The sequence below is a fragment of the Apus apus genome, chromosome Z, assembly GCF_020740795.1.
Source record: "Apus apus isolate bApuApu2 chromosome Z, bApuApu2.pri.cur, whole genome shotgun sequence".
NCBI classification, from domain to species: domain Eukaryota; kingdom Metazoa; phylum Chordata; class Aves; order Apodiformes; family Apodidae; genus Apus; species Apus apus.
The window spans coordinates 363,051-385,264 of record NC_067312.1 but is presented as its reverse complement, the minus strand read 5'-3'; the positions used below and the strand labels follow the sequence as shown (position 1 = coordinate 385,264).

The 22,214-nt window shown below is 45.0% G+C and overlaps 1 protein-coding gene across 2 annotated transcripts in view; it reads left to right on the top strand.

Annotated features, from left to right (window-relative positions):
- The window catches only part of NEDD4L (NEDD4 like E3 ubiquitin protein ligase), a 135,830-nt gene that overhangs the window by 7,030 nt on the left and 106,586 nt on the right, over nt 1-22,214 (top strand). Inside the window, exon 1 of one of the 2 annotated variants that reach the window (XM_051642207.1) lies at nt 8,005-8,022. The exons of the other annotated variant lie outside the window; for it this stretch is intronic. The gene's annotated coding sequence lies outside the window, so the exon portion shown is untranslated. Of the gene's footprint in view, nt 1-8,004; nt 8,023-22,214 lie in introns of those variants that run through there. 2 annotated transcript variants of the gene reach the window in all.

Sequence of the window (22,214 nt, the reverse complement as noted above, 5' to 3'; positions counted from 1 at the left end):
TATCAGTGTGCAGAAGTAGATTTGTTTAGTCATAGTTTTGTAAATTTTGATGTTGAGAAAATCTCGCTAACTTTCAAAATTTCTTCATCTTTTGCTGTCGCTGCTGCTTCCTCTTAAATGTTTAATAGTGTTGGGTAAGAGAGTTTTACTGTAGCAGTAAAAGAACTGCTACTGGGCAGCTCTGTCCCTGTTTAGAAAGGCATGGAGTGTGAGCTGGGAAAGGCTGGGTAAGAATGCAGTGGCAGGTTGAGTGAGCACCAGGAGAAAGGAATGTGGTTTTGCTGCTGGTGTGCTCAGCTCAGGGCTGGAGCTGCTGCCATTTTGTTTTTAAAACCTTCCAGGGGTTTTACCTTCACCTGGGACTAGAGCTGTAGCTTTCAGAGGTGCTTGCCCAGCTGTCACACCAGCTCTTCCCAGCACTGGGGGCTTAAGCTGCTGAGCTTGGAATGCTGGAGCACTTCTTTCCTCTGATCCTTCCATCCTTTCCCCTCCCATAAGGAAGGAAGAAAAACAAAACCTTAGGAAAGTAATTATTTTCTGCAAAGAAGCAGCAATTAGCTAGTAATTAATTTTGAAATAAGAGATGTGGTTACATTGCACAGGCCTTGAAGCCAACTGCAGTTAAAATAGTTGACAGAAAACAAACAAACAAACCCCACCACAACAACCCAAAGCCCCAAAAAAACAAACCCAAGAACTTGATTCTTGACATGTATTATGAAATGTCTGCCTTCCAGATGACGCCCTAACTGGGCAAAAGACTCAGTGTATACATTTGTATTTGTTTGTTTTTATCTCCCTCCATTCTTCTAACCTCGATTCCTGAGCACTGGCAGGATGTAGATATTTGTCAGAATGCTCATTTCTAGGAATGGCATGGGGGACTTTTCCTGCATCAAAAGAAATAGTTACAATTCTGAGAACCCTGGCAGGATATGAGGAATAGCTCTGTGAATGAGTTGTGCTCTGCAGTGAAACAGTAGTGCCCTGGTTTTGTGCCTGCCTGCATGGATTAGTGCTGGTGTGTTGGTGTCATGCCAACTCAAGACAGGTTTTCTTTTTTTAATGTAGTTTATCTGGTGGAGAAAAGCAGAATTGCTTGGAATGGTGCACAACAATGCTGTCCTCTTGCCTTTGGCAGTTCCCACTTTTGAATAGTCCTGGCTTGAGGACGGAAGTATGTTCATGTCATCTGTGCTTTTCTGTCCTTGTTTTCAATTGAAAGCAGCTCAAAGTCTCACTCTTCTTAAGCATCTTTGTGGCTCATGGCAGGATTTTGGAGAGATGGGAGTGATGAGTAACTCTCAGTAGAAGACATCCTGGGATGACTTCCTCATCAACTCTCTATCTGGTAACTGGTGTTGTGGGGAAAAACTCCACTTCTGGAGCATGCGGGGTCTGGAGCACTGCTCCATAAGCCCTAGTTAGTGTCCATCCACACGTAAGGTGATCATGGCAGCTCCAACCATGCTTTGCTCTTCTGTTCCTGGTGCTTACTAGGTGGGTTGTGGTTGTGTTTAAGGTCTTTGAAGGATGATGAAACATTTTATCTTCCAAGAATGGAATGATCTGGAAGATAAAATAACAGCAAGCAATAAGTTTTCTGGGATATGTTGAAGTGGGGAGAGGCAAAAGAGCTCTTTTGGTTTTGTGCTCCACTTGCAGTCGTCCTCCTCTATCTATTTATCCAATTTCTCTGACAAGAGAGAGATAATATTAGGTCTCCTTGATGCCATGGAGCAACTTACGTAAACTGTCATCAACTTTTGAAAGAAGTCAGTGAAAGTATTTAATGTTTTAATAATTGAGGGATTATAATAGAGACATTGCTTCACATTCTCTGTTTCGTATATATTTTTTTTTCTGCTGAACACCAGCCAAGCTTTATTTTCTTCCTAGCTTTTGGTATGTCTGAAATCTGCTTCATTTCTTCTGCTAAATGAAAGCAGAGATATTTCAGTCAAACTTTTTTGTGTGTTTGTGTGAACAAACTTAATCAATGACCATTTATTAAAAAAAAAATAATAATCTTGGCTGATTTTATAAGTTTTTGCTACCCCTCCCTTTGGCCAGCTGGTGTGATAAGGTGTTCTGGCCAGCATGTAATGCAAACCATAATCTTGCAGTCTTACAGTCATCAGATCATGGTTCTGCTGTGTCGAAAAAGAAACAACAGTCATCAAAGAAAAAAACTGAATGAAAAAGACTGACTTTCTGGTACAGACAACTGCCTCACTTTCTTGGTTTTGAATTCTGAGGTACAGATTTGGTCTCTGAAAGGTTCTTGAGCCTCCAGTCCCTGGAACCTGGGGTAACCCCATTTCCAGATTGTCAGGTTTTTGCCCATATCTGCTTGTCTGCAGTGTTTGTCAGGAAGGAAGCTGTTTACTGGCTCAGTTGTACCTTTGGCCTGGTATATTTACAGCTGTGAGTTACAGGATGTCTTTTTGTGTCCCCCCAGTTTTTCATATTTCTATGTGCACTTCCTTAGGTAATAGAGGTCTCTGGAACTTCAAGCAGGTAGGGCCAGGGGATGGTCTGGCTCTGTACCAGCCAGTTTCTGCCCCAGAGGCCACAGAAGGTGCAGGCAGTTCTGGGCTGGCTCCTGTTGTGAGCAGCATGGTGGGGGGATGTGCTGGGTGAACCAGGTGGTTCCAACTCTGTGCCAATTGGAGGAAGATAAAGTCTCCATAGGTTCTGGTGTGGTAGAGAAGTGTCATGTTTTGTGGTTGGAAGGAGGAGGCCAGGCTGAGGCCATTGGTGATGGAGACAGCCCAGGCATCTGGAGATGAAGCTGAGTTGGGCACTTTTGCAAGAGGTCCTTTGGCCCTGTTTAAGGTGAACAAGTCTAGCTTTGGCTAGAATCCTGGCCCTGGTAGAATCTGTGGTAAGTTTGTCTAAAGGCAGCTCATCTGTAGCCTTCTGGAAGTGTTAACTGGATTAACTTCCTAGCAAACAAGTGCAGAAAGTAAAGGTTTCTTGAGGTTGCCTGTGGTGACATTTGTGGTGGTGGGAGTGGTGAGAGGGACACATGGTGTGTGGATGGAACCAGGCATCTCTGCCTTCTGCTGGTGCTGATTTAGCCTCATTAACAAAGCAATAGAACAGCTGCTTCTGAAAGAGCAAGCAGCAGTGCTCTTGGGTCACTGCTGCTCTTGGGTCAGGGACTGTGTGTGTTATAGAATAGTGGCTTTGCCATTGGTTGTAACTATTAGGCAAAAGAACTTGTTTTGGACACGTCTGGCTTTACTGAGCTAAAAGATAGCTGCAGGTTGTATGGAATACAGAAGGCCTAGATGGAGTTTCATTTTATAGCTGTGGTCATGTAACAGTTTAAAGTCTGAGTCCTACTGGGCTCGCGTCCCCAGCTCTGTCTGTATGTGCTTCCCCCCCCTCTTTTAAAATGTACTCTTAGTGCTAAAGGTAACAGACAAATGGATCAGTAGAGATGCTTGAGGAGATGGTAAAGGTCCCTGCACTCGCTGAGAAGGTGGGTTCAGAAGGCCAGGGAGGGGTGAGCTGAGCACCCAGGAAGGTGTATGCTGTGGTGGGGAGCTGCTCCGCTGCCCACGCATCATGTCCTTGGGCACAGCACCTCACTGGTGCCTGCAACAGCAGCTGCATGCTCTGAAACTCAGAGTACTTGGTATCTAAGGCTTTTGGGGTGGTTCCATCTGGTCAAGTCTTGTCACTTAATATTTTATTTGTAATTTCCAGGTTCTTATCAAAAAGTTAACTCCTGGAGGTCAGGTAGGAAATAAACACAATGCCAAAAATTGACATGCAAGTTCAGCCTGGATTTGGAGTGAATAATCCCTGCTCCTGCAGCCTTGGCCTGAGGAGGCACTTCTCCTTTCTGTTCCTCATATGAAGGGCCTTTGTGGATTTGTTCTCCATGGCAGGGTAGGCTGGTCGCAATGGTGCTGTGACACAGCTGTGTCCTGACAGCGTCCTTCACCACAACTCCCTGGTCCTTGAGACTGATTAGATAGCAGTGAAGAGATGAGCCTTGTTTCCTGTCTTCTCCATTGGTGGTACCTCCCTGCCTCTGAGCCTCATGGTCTGACCCACCAGGAGGGCTTTTGTCTACTGTATTGTCATTTCCTTGGCTACATCTTGTGCTTGTTCTTGCCCAGAGTTCTGGTACTAACACTCTTCTAACAGTAATGGTTGGCAAGTCCAAGAGCATTCTCATGGAAAACTGGGTATTCCGAGGGTATTAGTAGCCTGAGAGAGCCACAGGGTGTTCCTCCTTCCTCACAAGCTTCTTCCTGGTTGTGACTGTAACCAGCTGTTTGACTAATGGTTGTCCTTGCTGTGCTGTGTTGTTGTGCTGTGTTGTGCTGTGTTGGTGTCTTTTTCCAGGGACATCCTGTGGTTGTCACAGGAAGTGAAGTCATGCAGGCAAGTTTTGGTTTAGCCTTACTGGTTTCTGTTGTTTAAACCTCATGTTGTAAACCAGACTGGAGCTAAGTGGTTACAAGCTGGGTGTGGGTTACATATGGGGTCGTTTGTCCTGTGTGCTGTTCATGCAGGACCCTGGGAGAGCCCCTCTTGGAAGCTCTTAGAGCCACCTGTCTTGCATAACCCTTAACCAGCAGCATCAGAGTCCTCAGAGTTGAGATGGTAAAGTTTGTAGCTAATGTGTTTTCAGGTCTTCTGAAGATCTTCTGATATCATGTGTCTACCAGTGTCACTTTTTTCCTTTGGATATTGTCCAAAGTCTGGGCTGGAACTGGCACACGTGTCAAAGCATTTCAGTTATGCCTTCAGTTGCTGTGTTTTGATTGACATTGTTATTAAAGAGACGCCTCTGACACCTGCTTGACTTGATTTAGCACAAACTTGTGGTGTTCTCTCATGCTTCTGACACTACAAACATTTAATTTTACTTTTAAAAATATGTATTATCCTAAAACTTGCACCAGGAGCAAAGCCATTAACCTGTGCAGCAAACACTGTGTGAGAGGGAGCTGGAGGGTGAGTGGTGAAATGGCTGTTGCAGCCTGTACCTGGTAAGGGATGTCACTGATTTTTTGGCAGCTGAGGCTCTACATTTCAGACACCAGGATGGCAGCATTTGGAGAATGAAATTAGGGTCCTTGAACCGGTGTCACTCCGGAAGCTGGAAGAGCCGTGCTGGGGAGTGCGGGGAACCCCCCAAGCAGGCTGGCGTTGCTGTAGAAACCGGGATTGCAGCAGTGGCTGCAGGGTGTTGGGCATCCCATCCCTGCATCCTGACGGGGAGAGGCAGCAGGACAGCCCTGGAATGGCACGCCACCAGGCTCTGAGCCAGGGAGCTCCCCTCAGGAACTGGGACAGTCTCCAGATGTGTCTTGGGGCTGGCTTTGCTTTCTGAGGTGCCTTCTGCTGGCTTCCCTCCCATGGGGTTGGGGAGCTGGGGTTGGGCTGTCCCCCAAGGGCTGGGACCCTGTCCCATTGGGCCAGCTGGGCTGTATTGGGAGCTCCTTCCCTCACCAGAGCACCCACCTGCATCACCAGCCCTGGCCACCATCGGGGAGGACAGGTCGTGTGGGCAAGAACCTATTACCAGGAATGCTTGTTGGCTGCTGCTTATGTTCCCTGCAAGGGTGATACCCCTGACAACCTGGGACTTCGGTGTGGAAAAAGCCACCCACAGCTCTTACCTGGACTTGCTGAGTTTTTCATGCTCTGGCATTCACCTCAGTCATGTGTTTGCCTAGCAACAGCTTTTTCCATAATTAGAGAGACTTTCTGCTTTTCTTGCTGCCGGGTGTGGTGGTCTCGCTCCTGCCTGGGGGAGCCAGGGGGTTGTGTTGTCCTGCTCCACACCCTGTTGTCCCTGCTCAGCACCTGCTGTAGTGGAGGCTGGAGGGGGTGGTGTGTCCAGCCTCTGTGGGTGCCAAAGGGTGCACAGGGAGGGGTGCAGTTCCTGATCGTTGGATTTCATGTCAGTTCTCGGGTTGCCATCTCCTTAGCCCAAGGTGGTATTCACTCTTCAGAAGATGTTTAAGCCTGTCTCTGCTGTCACACTGGCCGCTGACGTTGTCTCAGTCCCCAGACTCCTGTAGCTTACACTGACTCGCTGGTGTACTGACTTTGAAGAGATTTTTCCTTTTGAATCAGAATCTTCCAGCCAAATGGAAAGACATTGGTAAGTGGAAACAGATAATGATCTGTGCTATATGATCACCTTAGAAAAGCTTTTTCACAGCCAGATTTCCCCCCACACCTCTATCCCATAAATGCTTTAGATACCTGAAGGCTGCATTCAAGGCAGGAGGTGTATGAGAGCACTGGACAGGTGGCATATTGATTTACTGTTCTCTTTTGCAGTTTTCTGACCTCACCTGCAGATCTTAGGAAAGGCCTTATACCACTATTTGAGAGCTTAAAAAGGTATGAGTAGGTAGCACTTTGCTGCTGATGGATGCAGAAATATTTAGATATTCCCATCAGAAAATGGTAGCAAATTAAGTAGTAGGCTTTGCATGCTAGTGAAACAGTCTACTGGGTTGGCCAGCACTATTAAAAATACTAAATAAAAATTACCCTTTTGCTTTCAAGCAATGACTTGAGAAAGACTATTTGTGGGATTTTTTCATTGATTTCAGCTGACTGACAATTTACTGGTGTCTCTGGCCGTGCTGCTGCAATGGGGTATGGTCTAATTGGAAAATTACTGAGCTAAAAAGCTGCCCTGCTTCCTCTGTGATGATCAGAATGAAAAGAGACAAAGCTGTTGCGAAAGGTTGGAGGCTTAATGATTAATGTTAATTTCTTGTTACTGCCTTGCATCTTTGGCAACCTCCCTATTGTGCTGTGACTCTTTTCTGTTTTAGTCATCCTCACATTCCTCCTTACATGGGAGGAACTTGTACTTTTCCCCTCGTGCTCCTTTCTCCAGCCTGCTTGTTATGTCATTCCCGGCAGTGTCACTCGAGTTCCCCAGTTTGACCAGGTATTCAAGTGTTGCAGGTTTTGTTGTGTTTTGATTTTTGTCACTATGAAACAGCTGTGATTTGTGCCAGACCAGAAGGTACTGTCTTTTCCCTGCCTGGGGCTGGGACTGTTCCCGTTATCTCCAGAGCCTGTGTTGCAAAGCAAGCCCTGATTCAGCAGGTAGTTCTGGATGCCAGGCTGACTCCTTGGGCTAGGAATTGCTGCTGTGGATCTGCAGAACATCACTGGAGAAGGTGGCTCTGCTGTAACTTTGACCTCTCCTAGTTCCTTGACACAACACTGGATTTAGGGTTGCAGGTTTTTGAAGCTCAGCTATTCAGAAAACATTCTGTATTCAGCAAACCTTTCAAACCCTTTTCTTCCCCTTCTCTGTGCAGTCAGAATGTGTGTACTGCAGCTCCCTCACAGGAGCTGAAGGATAAAGTGGCAGCAGCATTGGTCGCGTTGCATTCCTTCATCTGCTTGACCACTCCCCTTCCATCAGGTGCAGCCAGTGGGAACAGCAAACCCTGCCAGGGCAGTGAATCAAACTGGCAGAAACTGAATGTCTCTTGTTGGGTTGTTTTTCTGGCAAATCAACCACACTTGGTTGATGCAAGGAAGATGTTGAGAGTGTGTGGTGGTGGGGACAGGAGCTCTTGGGGGTAACTGCACTTGGGCTTGATCCAGTGCTGTACAGTTTGGTCACCCAGGCTGCTGTGTCTGAGCCTTTTGTTCTGTTTTTATGTGTTAGATCTTTTTGCTTGTAAATTTTTGGATACCTGAGTAGGTCACCTGAGGGCTCTGAATGTCTAATCTCTTGGGAAAAGTACATTGTTCTTCAGTTGCTTTCATTTTAGAAGATGTCTTCACCAGTCCCTCCATCTCTGGGACTCTTTAATAATTCAACACAGAGTAAAATGTTGTGTCTTTTCTTGTGTTCAGTGTTTGAAGTTAATTTGTATTTTGAAATGTTGCCTGCAAAACCAACTTCAACTAAGTTTCTTCATCATGCTTTGTGGGGATTTTATGAAGAAGCCAGAAGTTGGACAAAATGTTTGGATACTTTACTTAACTGAGCTTCCTTGGCAATTGCTTGTGAGTTGTACGTATTGTTTTTGGAGACCTTGCATGCAGAGAGAACTGTGCTTTTACGTGAGTGCTTGGAACTATGTAAGATTCCCTGAGGAACTTGGGAGGAGCAGAGAGCCCAGAAGATTTTGTAAACAGACTTTGACTTGCTTATGCAGTTTGTGTGTTCTGGGCTGGTTCTCCCTGCTAGATCCTCTGTTTGAACCTGGGAGATGGCTGTTGCTTTGGTGAGGATTTTTATTGTCTGGGTGGTGTTCAGCTGGGAACAGGAAGGCATCTGGGCTTCACAAACTGGGAAGTTTGGGCTTTTCCTTTTTGCACCAAACTTTCTGCTTGCCAGATAAATCTCAGCGCAGTCACCCTCATTGGTATTTTGTGTTTGGTGATTTACCACAGCCTGTGTAAAGTCTGAACACACACCAAGGCTTGCCCTGGTGCTATGCACGAGCATTGCCTCAGCCTTGGGTTTTTTTCTTGGTAGTGCCTTGTGATGGCATCTCTGGACATGCTCCAGCTGCACTGCCTCATTCACTGAGGAGTCTGGTTCTAACCTAGGGCCATGGCAGTGTGCTTCTGGGGGGAGTGTGTGCATTTCCTAAATTTTGAGGTTCATTTGGACAGCAACTTAAAGCTGCTTTCAGTTAGGTTTGAACAAGTGCGTTGGGGGAGAGAGAAGAGATGAAGGAGGGATGGTTTGATTTTGTTTGCCTTGCAGCACTGCTGGTGCCTGTCAGCTTCACTTGACTTTTTTAGCTGACTGATCTAGTGCTTTTCTTAGTGTCCCAAGTTTCTTACCAGCAGTTGCATTTTCTGGAGCTGTTCCTTGATCTTCTGGTCAGATTTTACTATATTCAGTATAAACGACTGGAATGGGAAATCATGTATAGGCCAAATAACATCACATAACATGTCTAAGGCCATATGCTGTTTAGAAAATTCCAATGTCTACAAAAGCAGTAGCCTGTTCAATGAGGCAGTTCTGTGTTCAGTTAGATTTTGGCACCTCTGCAGCAGCTCCCAGCTGCTGTTCTCTCATCTCTTCGTGCAGCCACAGTAATAATTTAGAAGAAAAAATGGACTTTCTGTAGATTGTCTCTATTACTTCTGAAAGGGGACATAATTTCATTTAAACCTGCCTGGAGGAAAATTACTTTGTTTTTCAGACTTTGTCGGTTAATTTGTATAATCCCAGGATCTTTTTGCTGCTGTTCTTCATTCACTGTAATATTCGTCTGTTGTCTTGGGGGAAAAAATCCTGTCCTTGATTCCTGATGTTTTTCACTGAGCTCTCTAAAAGTAGAAGACTTAATGGTGTGAGAAGCACACCCTTGGCCAACAGCTCTGTACCTGAGCTTCCTGTGCTGCTTCCTGGCACCATTTCTGCTCTTCTAGGGAGAGATGTTGGATCCCTCAGGACTAGGCTCAAAATTAATCTAAAATTCTTACGTCTAAACTGAAGAGCTAAGATGCCCATGGTTATGAAAATGGCTTATATTTGTAGTCACAGGCTGCTGAGTCAGTTACAGCTGAGGAAACCAATATGAAACTCTGAATCTTGAAAGCTTGATACAGGTTGTATAATTTTGGGTCTGCAACCAGTTGTAGTGAAGAAGTTATTGCTTCTATCTGCTTGTTCCTGACCCTGTATGGCAGATCTAATAGCACAGGGAATGAGGCAGGAGCTGTTGAATTGCCTTGTGACTTGGCTGAGGAGTTCTGCATGCTGTGCCCTCTGCTCCCATCATGTTCTGCTGCTTCCAAGAACACACATCTGTGCTTCTCTGGGATGAGGTCCTGCCTTGGCATGATGAATAACTGACCTTATTGCAGATCTTCTGCCATACATTGGAGATGAATGTGGCTTTTGTTTGGTGTGTTGAGCCACATTTTGCATCCAGAATGCCTGGCAGAACACAAAGTCCATCCTTTGTTTTGGATAATGAGCGCTGAATATTTTAATGAGCATTACTTAGTCTAGTCAGTGTCAAGTACCATTTTGTGAACAAGTGACTGAGCTAACCTCTGAGCTCTGTCCAGCAACAATCTATTTATTTATAGAATTCATAAGTTCTTAAGGAGTTGCTTATGAGCAATTAATACAATTAAAAAAAAACAACACAAAAACAAACACAACAAAGGCCACAACAAAACCAAAGCAACCAACACACCGAATCCCTCAAAACCAAAAACCCCAAACCTTCCACCCTCAAATGTGTACAGAAATTAAGTACATAAACCAAAAAAAGTTCTTAGTATTGCTGTATTCTTTTTCCTTTTTTTTTTTTGTAAAAAAAAAAATAAAATTAGTCTCCTCTTTTACTTTGTGAACAGGAGGAGCAAATTTCATTAAAGGACAAGAAATGCCCTGAGTATTCTCAGCATTTCCATGGTACAAATCGAGGTACCAGTGTGTTCTGGGTGCATGGTTTGCCAGTCTGGACCCTGAAAATAAGAGGTGGATTTAAGTGCTGCCAACCCATACTAAAGATCTTACAGACCAATGAATGCTGGCACAGTTCTGCAGTGGGGTAACTTAATTTTTGAAAACCACAGGAAGCCATTTGGTAACTGTTTAACAAGTATTTTTCCTCCAAGCAGAACTATTTTTTGCCCAATCCCATGGATTTGCTAGTGATGAACTTGCTGTAATTGATGATTTCAGCTGTGGATGCTCACTCAGTTGTGCCTTTGGCCTTTTTGAGCAGTGATCAAACATATTTCCATTAAAAAAAGGTAATAACTACTTCTCTTCCTCCTGAAACACATCTTAAATGCATCTATGCATGGAATAACTTCTGCAGCTAAATTACTTATATTTAGTCGTATGCATTGATCGTGTTCGTGTTATTTTTTTTAAACTGCAGCTATTTTTCAAAATACCTCAACTTTTGTCCTCAGTTTCGCTGTTCAAAACCTATTCTTGTATGTCAGTGGACACACTGGAGAAGGAAACCTTTGACTTCCCTTGTGGGATTTGCTGTCCTTCCAGCCAGGAGGGGTGTTTTGCTCTCTGCTTGACTTCCCAAATCTCAACAGTCTTAAGCCTGAATTACAAACTGCACAATTCTCTAAACCTTTTAGGAGACACCGTAGTCCTCAGCTGTAAGAGCTTGCTAGCCTTGGAGCGTACAGCTAAATGACACATAATTCTTTGCAAATAGCAAAGCCATAGCTGTGTCAGAGGGCCACTATGTCTTTAAGGTGAGTAGGGAAGAAGTGGGGAGAAATAGGTGGCACATGATGAAGCACAAGTGTGCTGGCAATGGCAGGAGTACAGGCAGCGGCAAGAGCCTGAGTGCTCCATTTTGTGGTGAGAGCAGATCCTTCTCCATTATCTTGGCTCGGGTGCTGGGGAGAGGGGCTGGTTTGTCTTTCTTGGGCTGGGCAGAGGCTGGAACGGGGCTGATTCCTCCCGAGGCCTAGAAATCTCTGGGAAGCAGAGCTAATGGACGGATTGGCCTTAAGGTAGAAGAGGTACTGCTGGAGGATAGGACTTGGTATTTCTTAAAGAAAAGAATCTTTATCAAGATGGAGTAGAGAGGCCAGAGGAGTCAACTGCTGGGTTGACTGACAGCCGCACTCATTGAAATGTTAATGTCTTTAAGAGAGTTTCTTCACCAGGGAAGGTTGGAAATTCATACAGTAACATTAATTATTAACTTCAGTTGAGAGCTGGAGGATCTGATTTCAGTCCTGGTTGGATAATAGGATGATTCATGCAAGAAAATATATTGTGTCAGAAGTTTGAGTCTTTCTCTGAAAACTGACATTCCTGATTTCTGCTCTGAGGTGAAGTCTGCTTCAGTTAGCTGTTACAATAGTTAAAAAAAGCAACAGCTAAGGAATAGGTGAGTACAAGCTGGCAGACATCAGGCATCGGTGTCTCTGAAGGTTGGGACTCTATGTCTCTGTGTTTCACACCATCTCTGGTTCATCCCCGGCTGCCTTAGAGTAATGAGCCCTGCACCTTTCCTGCCTCACCAGGGAGACTGAGGCACGGGGTGGCAGAGTGACCTGCCAGCATCACCTGGTGACACTGCTGTCCTCAGGCTGCTGGGCACCTGTCTCTCCTGGGGACAGAGGTGCTGGCCAGGGACCAGAGTTGGTGGAGGGGCTCTGCAGCTGGCAGGGTTGTGGTGCAGCAGCTCCTGGCTCTCCAGCTGGCCTTGCAGAGGACAGAAACGTCTGGAACAATCTGTTCCACTACCTCGTGGGCTCAGGCCCAGCCCCTCTGCAGGGGCTGCTGCTGATGTGATGGGTGGGGGGACCCAGCCCTGCACCAGCACTGTGAGGGATGCGTGGAGACTGTGTGGTCCAGCTCTGCTCTGAGCTTGCAAGGGCAGGGCAGGTTGTGGGGGTGGTCTCCAGTCCTGTGGTGAGGACTCACCAGCCTCTGGGGCCCTGTCCTGGTCCTTGACCACTCCACAATGTGGAAAATGTCCTTTTATTCAGCTTGGATTTCCTTTGTTCCCGGGTGAGACAGTTACTGCTCAGCTCTGTGGAGATGGAGGGGGCTGTCCCCAGGAGGATGCTGGGGGGCAGCAGTGACAGCCCTTCTGCCTCTTCTTGAGATGGAGCAAACCCTCCTCCCCCTGCTGCTCTTGCTGCTCTGACTTCCAGCACCCCTCGTCCGTCGGGGCAGCCTCCAGCAGGAGTAAAGCCACTGTTCTCCCCCCAGTCTTTGTAAAACAGTAAGGAAAGCACAGGCTCCTGTCAAACTTTTGGTGGGCCATTGAGGCAGGTGACATGTGGCTTCTGGTATCCCCAAGTATTTGCAGTGTAACCAGCTCTTCCCTCTGGCAGACCCTTATCTCTGCCACAGATCATTGCATGGCATGTCCCAGACATTCCCACCCTCCTGTGCTGCAAAACAAACTTCTTTTTTTGCCAGTTTCTTATTGTTACAGTTCTTGTAGCATTTTATTTTATGCATGTTTTATTTGACTATGAGAATCATGGGGCTTCTGCAGACTTTCTTTTCTCTCCACTGTAGAATTGTTTCCTTTCTATTGGGAAAAGTGAATTGTTTCCTTTCTAGTTCGGTAAAATACACAATAGTTAAAATCTTTTTATTTCAGGCAACACACACGTGTGTGTGTTGGTGTCTAAATATATACATATGACAATACAAATGTTTTGCTTTCACCTGATTTAGTTTAGTTTTTTCATTTAACCAGGTATATCTGGAGAGTATCTTGTATGCTCTAATTGTAGAACGCCAAAGGAATTAGTGAAGCTCTGAAACATGCATGAATCCCGCTCCTAGTCAGATTCTGGGATTATAGCCTCTATTTTGTCCTTATTACTTGTACAGTTTATCAGGCTTGCTGTGAACTAGGTTTGAAACAAGGTCTTTTTGTAGTACATTTCGTAGTAAATTTCACTGAGCACTGAAATTGTAGCATAAGATTTAGTGCCAGCAATGCTTGCTAATCGTTCTAAAATTGCTTGTAGGTAGCTATTTTGGGTTAGCTAGAACTGCCTATTGCTTTTTAACGTCTTGGCTTGTTTTTCCTTCACAGTTCAAACTAGGCTGAATAGGAATACATCACATTGTACCTAACAATTTACTGTTAGTCTGGCAATAATCTGTGGTACCGTCCTCGTAATATGCTTGAAGCTACCACTGCTGAATGCATTGTGATGAATTACAGTAAATATAATAACCCAGGATTAATACTGTGGTTGGAAGGTGTAATTATTAATGTTACAGTCATACTTGATCTTTTATTTGAACAGAAGAGAAAAATCAAACTATTAAACCCCCCCCCCCCACAAAAACCCCTTGGAAATTTCTTAACAAAACTTGGTAAAGAGCAAAATGTAGGGTTTTCAGGAGCTTTTTTCCTCCTCTTGATGCAAATTGTGCATGGAATCAGTCAAGATCATGTATTATCTCTACAGGGTTTTGCCAGTACATCTCTATAAACTATTTTGAAATAAGAGTTTTAATTTACAGGTTTCAGTGAACCAAACAAAACGTGTCTTGCTTCTGCTAAAGTAGTGCCAGATCTTCAGAGCAACAGACCCCAACAGTGGCCAGTTTCACCTTCTGAACTTGTGCTTGAGACTGTTTTCTGAGGCTGAAGTGCTGCAGTAAGCAGCTCTTCTTTTAGGGGTGTTTAAGGTTCTAAGAGTCTCACTGGCATTCTCCTGTGAGGCAGTGTACTTTTCCTGCTGGCACAGTTGTTTCAGCAAAGCCTATTTGGGGAATATTGTGTCCTGGTCCTCATCTGCCCTGCAGGTTTTGCTCCAGGGGAAGCAGCTGGTGGGACAGCCTGGGTCCGTGGGTGTGTGCTGTTAGATCCAGCACTGGAGTGAGCTGGGTTAAAAATAAGCCTCCAATCATGGTTTATTGTCGAATTACGTTTTTATTGAATACATGTTCTGTCATTAAACAGTGCAGCCGTGATAAAGCTGACTGGTTATAGTCCAAAATCATTAAATATCTAGCGAATATAGATTGTGGTTGCATAAACATGCTTGTGAGATCAGCTGGCAACAAACTGGGCTACTGGAATGAAGTGCAACTAAACCTCCCCCATTTGATATGGGATCTCTTGTACATTTTGTGTGCATAATCAGCCTTTCAAAAACAGGGAAAGTTTAGTTGGCATTTGGGATTTACATGTCTTTAAAAAAAGAAAATCTAAGCTGAAGACCAGCATCCTTCTCATCAATGTACATTTTTCTGTGGATAAAACTGTAAGATGCCAAGTGTTTTAGTTATCTAGAGCTGCTTCCTAGGTTTTTCCCTAAGGAAGTGTGAATTTGATCCATGACATAATAACAATTGACACTGGCTTTTTAATCACAGCTGTCGGTGTCCTCAGAGTTTAAAGAAAGAAGATAATTTTCCTAAAGCTTGCTATAAAGAATGATGTCTTGAATATGCCATGGGCAAAGGAAGCAGTTGCTTTTCTGAAACATGAATATCTTGAAGTTTGGCCTATCAGAATATGGGTGTGAAAATAGCATCCTATTTGAAAATGGAAGTATCTCTCTGGAGAGAGTGGTCAGAGGGGAGGCAATCTGGGTGACTTACCCCTGACTGGTCTGCAGCAAGACTGGCTGGATCCTTTCTCACCCTGTGCAGTTCACAGCCTCTCACTCATGCAGAGCTGGGGAAGTTGTTATCTGAGACTAATTTTAAAGGTATCACAAGAAATAATAGAAGCTTTAAAGTTGCATTTCAGAGTGTGTGAAATGGCAGGGGTAAAATACAGGTTAGTAGTGAGCATAAGGTGAGATTGAAGGACATCATTTCCTTATGGCACTTGTTGGCCTTTCCAGCTTAGCTGGAGTGTATTCCTTAAGAACTTTTAAAATTAACTGAGCTGGGCCTGGTCTCTCTTTGGAACGTGCTCCTTGCCTGAGTGCAGGTGGGGCTGGGGGCTGCGGGTGCAGAGCAGGGGGGAAGGTTCCTGGGGCTGCGGGTGTAGACAGGCACTAACCTGGGGACTTACCCCTGCCAGAGGATGGTTAGTGGGTAAAGGTCTGCCTGCCCTGCCTGCAAACAGGAGGTGAAACCCCAGCAATGAAATCTTACCTGCTGTGGTGCACCGTGGACCTCAATGGCTCGTGGTGGCACAGTGGGACTCGGGGCACCCCTGGCCCTACTTGCAGAGCCTTCGGGGCACTTGCTCTGTCTGGCTTGTTTAAACAGTCCTGAGATGCACCAGGAGGCCCTGTTGTGGTGCATCCCAAGCCTGCAATTCCAATGTGTGATAATAGCCACTTAGAGAAGAGTAATGCTAATGTGTTTTTAATTTCTCCGTTGTTTTCTGGGCATGAACACAGTGATATTTGCAAAGGCTTCAACAGACCTCATTCTTACTGTGTGTTTTTTCCTGGAAGATTCGGAGTAAGTGAATCTTACCAAATTCACCAATCTGGTGACCGTCATTGTGGTTTTGATTCTCAGAACAGTAGTAGTGATGTGATGATATTGTGAATATTGGAATTCGGTTTACACGATTAACGGCAGAGTTATTAGGAAGCACTTAGGGTCTGGTGCTGTTCCTGGTGCTGCTGAGAGCTTTTGCAAGCCAGAGGTGTAGCTCAGAGACAGCTGCCCAGGGGAGGGTTCCTGGGAGTTTTGGAGCTCTCCTTTCTCAGGACTTTCAACTGCATGCAAATGGCAGTTGCCCTTTGCCCAGCAAGCCAGCGTGTATCTCCTTGGAGTCTTGCACATGTCATTACCTAGAAATAAAACCCAGGCTTAATGTTTTCCTGCCTGATTCGTGACGACTGTTGTTTTAAACCTGTTCTTCCACCTGCCTGATTCCTAACCACAGTTGTTCTGAGGCTGTTTTTCTGGAAATTCTGTTTTTATCTGTTTCCAGGTAATCTCTAACTTCTCATCTGTGGTACTATTCTTATTTAAATTTGAGAACATTGCCTTCTGCTTTGTGCCCGAGTCTAATTTGCTGTTTGTCAGCAAACTTTGAGATGGAGCTGATACAAACTGGAAGGAGAGGTTGATAACACCAGAGGGTTGTGCTGCCATTCAGAGGGACCTGGACAGGCTGGAGAAATGGGCTAGCAGGAATCTCATGAAGGTCAGCAAAGGGAAATGCATGTCCTGCCCCCCAGGCAGGAGTAACCCCATGCTCCAGGAGAGGATGGACCTGACCAACCGGAAAGCAGCTCAGTGGGGAAGGTTGTTTGGGTCCTGGTGAACAGCACATTAAGTACTGCACCCTGTGGCAAAGGTGACCAATGGCCTCGTGGACTGCATGAGGCAGAGCATTGCCAGCAGAGATGGTGCGGTGTCCATCCTTGGAGATGTGCAGAGCTGGCTGGGCACAGCTCAGGCCAACCAGCCTTGGCTTTCCTGGCTTGAGGCCGTGGAGCTGAACTGGAGCATTTCCAGAGGCCAACCCACCCCTTCCCTTCTGTGGTTCTCTTGGAGGTCATAGGTGCTGCTTATGTATGGAGGCTTTGTTAAATCAGTGGATTTTTATGAGAACTAGTAGTCTAAAATACAGAGTTAGACCTGGATTTCTGTGGCATTTTGCATAGGAAAAATTAAGCAGACTGTATTGTAATTAATTATTTTTCATTTTTAAAAGTTTTAATTTTAAGGGCCTGGTGGATTTAATTATATCAGAAACACCGGTTCAAGATGTTTAGAGTTTAACATTAGTTAGTGTCAGGTTGGCTTAGTGAAAGGTGAAAACCTAATTGTCATGCTGGAAAAGGTGCTTGGAAAACAAGCCTATAGTGTCCTTCTGTGACTTATTACTGCAGGCTCTTCATTGGGAATTCAGACCATTCTTCATTATTGGGCAAAGCTGTAGACATTCACAGAGGAACTGGATTTTTTGTGTTCCTCTTTGGACTAATAAGTTTTGAAGTACTGCTCTCTCCTGTGTACTGGAAAGTAATAGATCTGTCCGGACATTGACCCGAGGATAATGAATATCTGAAATTAAACCAGCTGGCCTTGCTTCATTCTCTGGTTGGCAAAGCCTTTACAAGTGTCAGGGCCAGTGTAATGTAATCGTCCTACATGTAAAACATCATTCCTTTATTTTATGGTAGTTCATAATTGAAGGGCTATTTTTGCATGCCAGAAAGTGAGATATTTGCTTAAATAAAAGCTTGAGGTTTTAATGAATCTGCTGAGTTTCTACATCCCCTAAGGGAAGGAAAAGAAGTTACCGTCAGATTTTCCTTTATGAATTTTCTGTTTGAACTTGCTGTAAATTTTCAGTTTGGATGCAGATATTCTTGGTGCTGATCTCTGGTGCAAGATCAGGGTTGGCTGTTTTTTCATTGTGTATGGTTTTTGTGGTGTTGTTTGTTTGTGTGTTTTGGGGTTTTTTTGGGTTGTTTTGGTTTGTTTTTTTTCCCTTTTAAAACTAAGTCAATATAGGAGAGTCACTTTTGGGTCACAGATTTCTGCAAATGTCCCAGTAACTCCCAGTCAAAGCTTTGTTCCTATTTTTAATAGCAGCATGTAACAGGTGCTTTTCCTGTTTCTTTGCTGCTGTCAATTATTAAATACTTCTCTTGGCTTGTCCAGAGAAAAGCAGATTGAGGTTTCCTTCAGAAAGGTATTTTCCCATACCTTAAGTCTGAGGTATGCAGATGATGCAGCAAACATACCCTCCTTCCTCACAGGACACTGGTTATTTCTTTCCTTTGAGATACTTGCCACAAAGTGATGCTAAATTAAGCAGATACGAGGTGATCATTGTGGGTTTTATGGCAAACTTACTGCTCCTGCAAGCTTCTCTGGGACAGTCCTTTCTATGAAAGACTGGTGTAGGTATTCAGACCAGTGTCTGCCTATTTAGATGGAGAAGCCAAGAAAATGGAAATCCAAGTAACAACCGAGTCTGAGCCCAGAACAAGAGCAAGTGAAGGGCAATGAGTGAGGACTCACAGCCCCTTGGTGGAGGTCATGTTTCTTCCATGGCCACCACTCTGAGTGCCCATGGGCTTGAAGCTGTCCAGGGGAATGTGTCTAATGAATCTAACCTGACTTACTTGGATTGTTGTAGTCTCTGCTATCAGCCGGATGGGGGAGATGGTAAATGCCAATGGTAAAAACCAGGAAGAAAGCTTTTGGATAATAATTTTTTTCTTTACTGGCACAGCTGGATCTGGAAGACATCTGCATAGCCTGCCTGAGACTACTGGAGAGTGTAGTGAATTAGGCTGTGCAGAAAGCAGTGTGTCAGTGAGCTATAAATAGGTCTAAGCGTTAAGTAAGGCAAGTGGAGTCCTGTGCAGCACGGCAAGTCCCTTCATTTAAAGTTCTTTTGCATTCTCTTGGGTATTTCTGAAGACCACAGGTGACCTGATTTAACATGCTTGTTGAAATTGCTCAAGTATAGCTACATGGAGTTCAACCAATTGTTATAAATATAGATCACAGTTCTCCTGGAACAGTTACTTTTCTTTCTAAACATGCAGTTAAAATACCTTGTAAGCAGATTTTCATGAGGTCCATGGTGTGATTTGAGCCTGTTTTTTACTAGTGTGCTTTCACCCTTAGACTGGGAATGGAGAATCTGGTTCCTGACCAGTTGCAGAGACTGGTGTGCCCTTGATCTCCATACACTGCACCTGAGGTGTATGTTTTTGACTCGTCCACTGCAGCTGGGTGTGCTGTTTTGTTCATGGGCAAGAGCAGCATCATAGTGCTGTCCCTCTAAGGCAAACTCATGCCTTTCTGAAATGTTGCCTGGTGTTTCCCCCCATCGGTGTCAGTCTAACCCAGGAAAACGTGTGTATGGTGCCTTTCCCTAGAGGTCCTGATGATCTTTAAGGTCCCTTTCAACCTGAACCATTCCATGATTCTATGACCCTGCTGTGAACATAAACCCCTTGTCTTTCCTGCCAGCCCTCCAGACCCACCTGCAGAAGAAACGTGCTCCTGAAGCTGCTGCTGCCACCTCCAGCATGAGCACAGGGAGCTAGTGGATACACACCTGCTTCTGGTGTTGAGACAAGCAGGTCCTCCTCAGCTCAGGGCCTTGTTGTGTGAAGACAAGAAGTCAGGTGTTGGTCAGCAGCAGAGTTCTGGTTTCCTCAGAATCTGAGTTTGTCTCCTTTTGCTGCTGTGCTGGAATGCATTGCCTCAGCCTGGAGCTGTGCCCTGGAGCAGCGTTGGTGCTGGTGCTGTGTGACTGACCCAATCTGTGAACCCAGGGGGGAATTTAGTAATTCCTGAGGTTTTTAAAATACGTTGCATCATGCATCAAGGGTTGAGAATTCTGCAGGGAAGAAAAGGTGCAATTTGTTTTAGTCGGACTTCATAAGGGGGAATGTGATCAATACTTGGAGGGAGGAAGTTCTGAGCTGCGTTCCAGGTTGCTCGTGGTGAAGCTACCTGAAATGAGATTTTAATTTCTGTGCTTCAGCCAGATCGGTAGGAGGTTGTCACCTCCTGAAAGCATCCTGATAGCTGATAGCCCCTGTGGCATCAGCTCGTGACACCTGTACTCTTAAGTTTGTTTCCCTGTGCTGAACTTCACAGAGGAGAGTGGAGATGTGGTTTATACCCTTGGTGCCTGTTTGTGCTTCCTTTGCAGAGCTGAAATTTTATCGAAGACTGTTTGCAAAATTGCCACTGACAAATTTCCAGGTTATTAAGATATCACAAGAATTACAGTGACACTTATCCCATACGGTTGCTATGGCCTTCAGAAAAGCACCATGATGTCTGGGGGTGATGGTGGCTGGCCCTGAGGTCAGCCCACCTTGGTTATCCCTCTTGGGCTGCCCTTGGGTTGGTTGATGTTAGGTGGCTGTGTCAGAAGAGGCTAATCTGACTTGGAAATATTCTGTGTAAGATGTCCATGTGGAACAGCTTCCTAGAGTATGGGCTGTTTTCACTGAGCTGTAAGGTGGGTTGGTTTAGTCAACCAACAAATCAAGGAATCAGCATGACTCTTGTTATCTGTCTTTCCTGGTTTTGATTGCTAAGAGATGTAGCAATAGCCTAATGTTATTAGCTTGCTATAGAAACCATTTGCTTTTTTTTTTTTTTTTACATAGATGATGAATACTCATTTTGTTTTGAAAGAGGAAATCATAGATGATTTTCACAATAATGGGGAGAAAACAGAGCAGTTTGTTTGGGTGACTGTATGTTTTCTCAGTCCCTGTCACACCAGGGGCTCTGTGTGTTGTCTTTGACTCAGGTAACAGAAGTTTCAACAGTTAAAACATTGGGTTAAAGATTTGTTGTCTTTTCCATTCTGGTGTGTTTTGCAACCAAAACACTGAGTTAAAGATCTGTTGCCTTTTCTGTTTTGCTATGTTTTGCAAACTTTCAGGTCTAATAGAGATGAGGTGCTCAGTGGATTAAACCAGATTGGCAGAGTCTCTGTGAGCAGGTAACTTTCCAGCGTGATCTGGTTTCTCTCTTGCCAGTCAGTGGAAATTTACCTCCCTGACTCCTATCTCAGTTTGAAATCAAAAATGTCTACGCAGAGAGAAGGGAAAAAAAGCCAACCAAATCCAAAGCAACACTCCCCCACTGCGGTAGGCGTGCAGCTTCCTCCAGGTGAAATCCTAGATTGCTGCCCTGTCACCCGGTCTCCTTGGCGATGGGCAGTTACTGCCTCCCTCAGCCAAGCTCCCACTTCCTGGGCTGGAGCCTGGTGAGGCCTCCCTGTGCCTTGCTGTTCTCCGGGGACACGGTCTACCCTGGGCCTGGGGGTCCTGCCTTCTCCAGGGACACAACCTGCCCTCGGCCTGAGGGTCCCACACCACAGCAGCCAAGCAGCGCTGGGTGAGTCGGGCTCTGGGGGACAATCCAGCCGTGGGCTGACCGTGGGGTGGCTGCTGGACTGTTTTGTGGCATGGAAAATGTGTCAGGAAGTGTGTCTGTCTTGAGGGGATTGACTTACAGGGAGTTTTATACACCTTTTAGAGTGGTGGAAGAACACATAAAAACATTTAATCTTCTCTGGTCTGCATGGCATCTGTTCAGATATTGGTTTGCATTGATCAAACGTTGTGCCTTTCACACTTGTCTGTTCATTTACAAAAGCCAAGCTTCTAATTTTATATCCCTATTGATTGTTATTTCAGTGCTGTTCTCTGAACACACCCTCTAAATGTGCCATAGGCTTGTCTGTCCCAAAGGAGGGTGTTGTCTGCAGCTTTCCTTCTTGGACCGACCGGGCTGTGTGTTTCTTCTGATGTGTAGTTAGAACATACTGGTGTGTATTCCAAACCTTGTTCAGGCTGGTGTTTATAGCACCTTATATATTGGTGTGGAGTGAGCTGCCCCTCAGGGTCAATTCCTGGGAGGGGCTGAGGCTGAGGGGCAGAAGGAAGGAGAACCGCCTGGCTTGGGGCACTGCGTCTTGCCCACCATCTTTCCCTGTTGTTGCTATAGCTCTTCCCTAAACTTCCCATCACCAGGATGTTTTATTAATCCTATGTGAATGCCAGGTATTAGGAATTACTTTGCTTTTCAGAGCACCAGGTGAAAGCAAATGTGTTGTTCATTTAAAAATTAATTTTAAAAGGTGAATCATGCACATAAATAGGCACACAGAAGTCTCCCAAACCTGTAAACACATTTATATTCCCTTACCTGGTTTCTGATGTGAGTTGGGGTCTGTTCATTGTCAGTGAAGTCTGTTTTTTGCTGCATGATTGTCTTTTGGTTTCATAGCTTGTTTCCACAAAAATCAGCTAGATCTTCTAAAATGGCAATGTGAATTACA